This window comes from Megascapheus bottae, chromosome 3 (assembly GCF_031878675.1).
Source record: "Megascapheus bottae isolate mThoBot1 chromosome 3, mThoBot2.hap1, whole genome shotgun sequence".
In the NCBI taxonomy this organism is placed as follows: domain Eukaryota; kingdom Metazoa; phylum Chordata; class Mammalia; order Rodentia; family Geomyidae; genus Megascapheus; species Megascapheus bottae.
Genome location: NC_143511.1, coordinates 87,446,106 through 87,453,702, shown reverse-complemented (window position 1 = coordinate 87,453,702; position 7,597 = coordinate 87,446,106). Strand labels below are relative to the sequence as shown.

General features: G+C 49.9%; 1 protein-coding gene across 1 annotated transcript in view; it reads left to right on the top strand.

Annotated features, from left to right (window-relative positions):
• The first annotated feature begins 247 nt into the window (after positions 1-247).
• Positions 248-7,597, top strand: part of Setx (senataxin) — a 70,213-nt gene continuing 62,863 nt past the window's right edge. Inside the window, exons 1-3 of the mRNA XM_090330856.1 lie at positions 248-263; positions 1,392-1,508; positions 2,659-2,770. The gene's annotated coding sequence lies outside the window, so the exon portion shown is untranslated. The remainder of the gene's footprint in view (positions 264-1,391; positions 1,509-2,658; positions 2,771-7,597) is intronic.

Genomic DNA, 7,597 nt, shown 5'->3' with positions numbered 1-7,597 from the left:
CGGCGACAGTCAAGGTGACTACCAGAGGGGTGACGCGGAGTAGCCGTGCCCAACGGTTTGTGCCTGCCTGGCTCTCGCGTGGGTGGGAGGTGGGCCCGGTGGGGACCCCCCCCCCGGCGGGGGAGGGGAGTAACGGCTTTCGGCCTGGCGGGGGGTGGGGGCCCAACCGTTATTTGCCTCCCAACAAGCCACGCCCCTTTCTGGAACCTTCCCGGGCAGGGCCTCCCGCGTGCGGCCTCATTCTCCGGGAAGATTCGGCCGCGGTAAGACGTCTCCGGCCGGCTGCGGCCTCCTCCCGCGCTGCGTCCGGGCCTTGCAAACCCTGGAGCCGCCCCCAGCCCTCCCGCAGCCCCTTTGGCTTCGAAAGTGTTTGGTTTTTCTTTTTTTTCTCTTTCTTTTTTATTTTTTTCCTTTTTTTGGTTCCAGGGGTGGGGTTTGAACTTTGGGCCTAGGCGCTGTCCCCGAGCTTTTCCGCAGAGCCACAGCGACATTCTAGCTTTTTTGTTATTTTCTTCTTTTTCTTTTTTTCTTTTCTTTTTTTCTTTTTTGGTTGTTAATTGGAGGTGAGTTTTTCATGCCCGGATTGACTTTGAACTGCGATCTTCAGATACGGGCTCCTGAGTAACTAGTATTTACAGGAGTCACTTAAAAAAATTATATATTTTTAAGTAGTACTGAGGTTTGAACTCTGGGCTGCAAGCTTGCTAGACAGCCTCCAACTAATTAATCCTGTGTACTTATCCCCTTTTTTCCCCCACCTGTTGGGTATTTGACTTCCCACCTGAAGTGTCCTACTGCTTGAGCCACGTCTGCTTTATAGTCAGGATCAGGGGTGACAATTTTGTTAATTAGAAAACAAGCCAATAAGATGGAAGTGTGGCCCAAATGGTAGAGCACCAGCCTTGGGTGAAAAAGCTGAACGAGAGTGTGAGGTCCTGGGTTCAAGCCTCACAAACGTGCAAGAGCCAGCGGTGCGGTCTCATCTCCAGGGGGCAGTGGGTTGGGTTTTTTTTAAGGGGGGAGGGCAGGTTTTAAAAAAGAAAAGTGGGGGAGGGGAGGCAGAGCACAGGAAGCTCAATGCCTGTAGTCCTAGCTCGGGAGGCTGAGGATCCCAGTTCGAAGACAGCCCAGACACGGAAATCCGTAAGACTGTCTCCAGTTAACCAGCAAAAAGCTGGAAATGGGGCTGCGGGTCAAGTGATAGAGATGAGCCTTGTTCCAGCCTTGAGTCAAAGTGGTCAGGGCAGGGCTCAGGCCTCGAGTTCAAGCCCCCGTGATAGCTTCCCAGAGGGTTTTATTAGGTGGAATTCTGCATTGAATCTTTACCATACCTAGGGGTACTTTTCTGTAGTCTTAATCTTAAATTACCACCAAATTACATGTTTATTAAGTTTTAGGTCTCCAAAGGAAATCTAGAGAAAGAAAAAATCCATCTCCGTTCTTAACACCACCCCTCCTGAAACAGTTGAGCGTTGAAAAAGGAAGCGGAGAGCCTGGGACCACAAACGGTAGGAGGGCAGGAGGGCTGGCGTCGAGTCCACCCCAGGCCAGGCGCATGGCCGCAGGCCCCGCCCACTCCAGGCTAGAGCCTTCAGCCAATGGTCAGGAGGGGCGCCCCTGATTGGTCCTTCCTGTAGCCAGGAAGTGACGCAACCCCCAGGCTTCAGGCCTACCCGAGGCACCCCGCAGCGCGTCTTCTCTAGCCCCGCCCCTCCGCGCACCAAAACAAGAAAGCTGCGCGGGGGCGGGGCCCGAGCACGGCGGACGCGGCGCGCAGGGCGGAGCTTAGGCTCGCGGTGACCGCGGGTTGGATGGCGGGCCGCGGCCCTGCACTTCCGCTAGCGCCCGGCTGTGGGGTGAAGGTGTGCAGGTGGAGTGCAGGCCGAGGCTGGCTCTGGGTAAGCGGAGCGGCGGGTTCGGGGCCGCGGGCCGGGCGGGCTTGGCGCGCGAGCGTGCGCCGCGCGGTGTAACGGGCGTGGCGCGAGGCGGCGGTGGGGGAGGGAGGCGCGAGCGAGCCCTGTACGTGCGGTCCCGGCGCCGCTCGAGGGCCGCCCCTTTGTGCTCCTGGCCCGCCGGGGGCCGGACGTGCGGTCCTCCCGTCGGAGTTGGCCGCAGCTCCCGGAGCGCGGCCCGGCGTGCAGGCTCCGCGCAGCTCCCTCGGGGCGAAGGGGTCGCGCGGGGCCGAGTGTCAGGCCTGGCCCCGCCCCCGTGCCGGGCCGCCGGGCCGCGGGCGGACGGCCGGCCCCGCCCCCGGGCGTCGTGGGCGCCCCCTGCGCCCCGGCGCGAGGGCTCGCGGCGCCAAACGGGCGGGCCGCGGAAGGGAAAGCACACCCCACGGAGACGGTGCGCTGCGGGCGGGGGTGGCGCCGTGGGGCCGGGGCAGGCCTGTCCTCCAGCTCCCGGGCCACAGCTCCTCCGAGGCCCGCGGGCTTTCCTGGGCAAGCCGGGTTTGGTCCCTGAGCAGTTCGCGGCCGCTCGAGTCGCCAGGATTACAGGCCTGAGCCGCAGCCTGTTCGTGGCGTGGGAGTCACCTGAACAGCTACGGTGTACGGGTCAGCTAACCTGCTCCTGGCTTCCTCTTCGCGGGCTCTGTGATGTGATGATGAGATGCGATTAAGAAAAAAAAAAGTCCCATAAATTTTGCTTCTTGAATTTCAGAAATGTTCTTTTGGATGCAAAAGTCTTGACTGGATAGCAATGGATCCTCACTTCTTCACAAGCCCACAACTCTCTGCTGAGCAGGTCACTTTTTTGTAGGACATTTGTCAAGGTAATCACTTTTTTTTTTTTTGGTCTTGTAGTATATACTGAAGAATGAGCTACAAAGAGAGGGAGTGAGCAGGCCCTTGCCCTAGCAGACTCAACAATGCTTAGTGTAGCCAGTGAAAATCAGTGGGAGTTCAGATAGCACCAATGGGTGCAATGATGGGCACGCATTCAGGGAGGGTCCTGAGGGGCAGAGAAGCTTTAAGGCCTGCTGGAAGAGCAGATGAGTACAACCAGCCTCCAAGATGCAATGACACCCACGACATGTTACACAGTGATTATTCTCAGGTCCAGTTTTCTCAGAAAAACAGTAAAATGCTTTAAATACTTGCTTGCTACTGCTGCTTCTTTTTTTCTTTCCTTTTTTTTTTTTTTCTTTCCAGTCCTGGGGCTTGAACTCTGGGCCTGAGCACCATCCTTGAGCTTTCTTAAGGCTAGGGCCCTACCTTTAAGCCACATCACCACTTCAGGCTTTATGTGGTACTGAGGAATTGAACCAGGGCCTTAGTACATGCTAGGCAAGCACTCTATCACTAGGCCAAACTCCTGGCCCTCTTTCTTTTCTTTCTTTTTTCTTTTTTTGCCAGTCCTGGGGCTTGAACTCAGGACCTGGACACTGTCCTTGGGCTTTTTCAAGGCTAGCACTCAACCATTTGAGTCACAGCACCACTTCCAGCTTTTTTTCCCCATATATGTGGCACTGAGGAGTTGAACCTGAGGTTTTTTTTTGGGGGGGTGGGTCATGGGGCTTGAACTCTGGGCTTGGGCATTGCCCCTGAGCTCTTCAGCTGAAGGCTACCACCCTACCCCTTGAGCCACAGACCCACCTCCCCTTTTTTCATGGTTAATTGGAGGTAAGAGTCTCAGGGTCTTTAGTGCCTGGGCTGGCTTTGAACCTCCATCCTCAGATCTCAGGATTACAGACATGAGCCATTGCACCTGGGGAACCTGGGTCTTTGTGCTGCTGGGCAAGCACACTACCACTAGGCCAAACTCCCGGCCCTCTTTCTTTTTTTTTGGCCAGTGCTAGGGGATTAAACTCAGAGTCTCAGGGCTTTGTATACTCTTGCTATGCTTTTTCACTCAAGCCTAGTGCTTTACCACTTTAGCCATACTTTCACTTTTCCCCTCAGGCTTTTCTTGCTGATTAGTTGGAAATAAAAGTTTCTTGAATTTGTCCACAGGGACTAGTTTTGAACCTTGATCCTCAGATCTCAGCCTCCTGAGTAGCAATGATGCCCACCAAAGTACCACACACACACACATTATATTAAATGTAAAATATAATATAAATTTCATTTGTGTAAATTTTGTATGTTGCATGTGTGTGTGTGTGTGTGTGTGTGTGTGTGTGCATGCGCGTACGCAGGTATTTGGGTTTGAATTTAGGGCTTCATACTTGCTTGTCTGTCAGTCTACTACTTGAGAGCCAAACCTAAAACTTTATCTATGGACAAGATCTCATTTTTATTTTAAGGAACCCTGGCTCCAGTTGAAGGCAGATGCCAGCACTTATGCAGTGAGGAGATGCCAGCACCCTGGATTATTTTAGGAAGGCCCAAGTAAGGGGAATTGAGTGTGAGGTGACAGTAGGAGATGGTACTGAAGCCGTGTTGTGGAGGGCCTTTTGCTTGAGTTCAGAATTTGAATTTTGTCCCCCCTGCGGAGGAGGAGTTACTGTAGGTAGTGCTAGAAATCTAGGTTGTGCTTTGGCATATTGCAGGAAAATCTGGATCAAACAAGAGGTAGAGAGATCATTTAGATTTCTTCAGTAATCTCAGCAAATAAGGAAAGCATGTTAAACTAAGGTAGAGGCAGTAACACAAAATAGAAAATACAGGTATAATTAAGGAGGTGGACTCTGAAAGTCAACAGATGAGGACAGGGGAGAAAGAGAAGATAGGTTGCTGGTTTGAAGATTGAGTAGATGGGGGAGCGAGTATGGTGGTACAAGCCTGAAACCTGGCTATTTAAGGTTGGCCCCAGGCAGGAAGCTAATGGATGGGTCCTGCATCTCATTAATCTGGACAGCATGACGTGTAGGAAGTATAGGTAAGAGGATTATTGTCTGAGGCTGGTTCTGGGCAAAACCAAAGCCCAGAAAACCCTCCAGAACTTACCTAGAAAATAGCTTTCAGATAAAGCTCAAGTAATAGAACTTTTGCTTAACAGGAACAAGGCCTTGAGTTCAAACTCTGTACTGCTCCCCCACCACACACACTTAAAAAACGAAAAAAACCCTGATGATTATGCTGTCAGGAAACATAAGGATGAGTAGTGGATAAAGGGAAGAGCTTTGTTCTGGCCTGGTTGAGCTTACTTTGCAATGCCTGTCAGGAGCTGGGCGTAGAGTTCCATTGTTGGCAGTTGGGTATTTTATGCAACTATAGAGTTTTAGGCTATGCTATAGAGTTCAAGCTATGCTATTATTTACTGCAGGGGTGGGGAACCTTTTTTCTGATCAGGGCCAATTTGGGTAGTAATGAGATCATAAGAGATTTAGAAAATAATTGGTACAGGCAGGTAGGTCTTAAGAAAGCAGGCAGGAAGCATGTCTGTCCTGTCGTGTACCAAATGGCTCTACTTACTTATAGCCCAAAGCTTCCACATCCCAGATTTATTGCATCTAGGAGCTTAGGAGGGGTTGGTAGCTCAGTGGTAAAGTGCATGTGTAGCAAGTATGTGGCCCTTGTTTCTATTGCTGGTATGTATATACATATATAGAGATAAAGAGATAGAAATAGATCTATTTATTCATTCATCCACATTGTAGTTGAATGTGGTGTGTAGAGGGTAGTGTGAATGTAGTCCCAGCAAATAGAGAAGCTGAAGCAAGGGGCTTCCTGAAGCCAAGGAGTTTGCCAGCCAGAACAGCATAGCAAAACAATCCTTTATATGCTTTTTCAGTCTTTGGGTAACTTCAATGTGGGAATGATTTATAGTTTGAATGAGGTTGCCAGAGGTGAGGAGGTATTGAATGAGGAGATTAGAGTCTTAAGCCATTGGAGATAGGTTGTTTTGTTTGAGACAGAGGCTTACTATATTCTAAACTCATTGTATACTTAGACTGGTTTTGAACTCATAATCCTGCCTTAAACTCCAATGCTGGGATCATAGGTATGTACCGCTATGTCTGATGCCTGGCTAGGTAGAGATTTTTTTTTTGTTGGTTGTGGGACTTGAACTTTGGGCCTGGGTGTTTTTCCTAAGCTCTTCAGCTCAAGGCTGAGCCACAGCGCCATTTCTGGTTTTCTGTTGGTTAATTGGAGAGAAGAGTCCATCAGGGACTTTTTTTTTTTTTTTTTTTTTTTGCCAGTCCTGGGCTTGGGCTCAGGGCTTGAGCACTATCCTTGGACTTTCTCAAGGCTAGAGCTCTACCACTTGAGCCTCAGCACCACTTCCAGCTTTTTGCTATGTATGTGGGGTACCGAGGAATTGAACCCGGGTCTTCATGCATGCTAGGCAAGCACTCTATCACTAGGCCAAACTCCCGGCCCCCATCACGGACTTTTTAAGGTGCCTGAGCTGGCTTTGAAGCAAGATCCTCATAGCTCAGCCTCTGAATAGCTAGGATTACAAGCATGAGCCACTGTGCCTGGCCCAAAGTATATCCTTTTTTGTTGTTGTTGATGTTGGGGGCTTGAACTCTGGGCCTGGGAGCTGTCCCTGAGCTCTTCAGCTCAAGGCTAGTGATCTACCACTTGAGCTACAGTGCCACTTCTAAGGCCAAGATGTTCTTTGTTTTTTTGTTTGTTTGTTTTTGGTGGGGGTAGGAATAGTCCTGGGGTGGGAACTCTGCTTGGGCACTGTCCTTGGACTTTCTCAAGGATAGCACTCTACTACTTGAGTCACAACACTACTTCCAGCTTTTTCTTTGTATGTGGTACCAAGGAATAGAACCCAGGGCTTCATGCATGCCAGGCGAGCACTCTACCACTAGACCACACTCCCTGCCCCTAGGGAGAGAGTTTTATGTTTAGATGGGGAACGAAGGAAGAAATGATTGTGAAGGACTTTGAGTAACATAGAGCCAGCAGAGTGGCCTGTGGGTGTAGCTAAGGAATGCATAGTGAGCATTTCTGATTAGATTTGGTAATAGAATGTATCATTGGGGATATAGAAGCTAGAATGCAAAGGAGCTGCCAGCCTTGAGGCTTGAACCAGGGTCTGATCACTGTCCCTAAGATTCTCTTGTTTAAGATCAGCTCTCTGCTATTTGGACCACTGCTACACTTCTGGCTTTTTAGTAGTTTATTGGAGGTAAGAATTACATGGGCTTTGATGCTCAGGTCAGTTTCAAACTGCAATCCTAGACCTCAGCCTCTTGAGTAATTAGGATTACAGGCATGAACTACTGGTACTGGCCTAAATTGCTTTTTGTAGTTACTTTTCTGGGTGAGGTGCTGGTGGCTTACACTGTAATTTTAGCTATAGGTCGTTGTGTATGCTAGGCAAGCACTCGACCACTAGGCCAAACTCCCAGCCCCTGGGCTGGACTCTTTATCTGTAATCCACCAATCTCAATTTCCTACACAGCTGGAATTCCAGGTGTGAGCTAGCAGTATATTCTACATGCATAGGTACCGTTCTATGACAGTAACTCTAACCTACCTGTGTGTATGTGCTGGTACTAGGGCTTAACTCAAGGCTTTTCACTTTTATTTCACTTTATCTTTCAAGTGTTGTATCACTTGAATCATACTTACCTAGAAAAATTTAATCTGCCTTTCTAGAGTGTGGAATTAGGCTAGGTTTCTGAAAGCTAAAACAAATCCTGTAATTTTCTTAGGAGATGCCTTTTTCTCTGTGCTCTGTTAAAGTGCACAACATT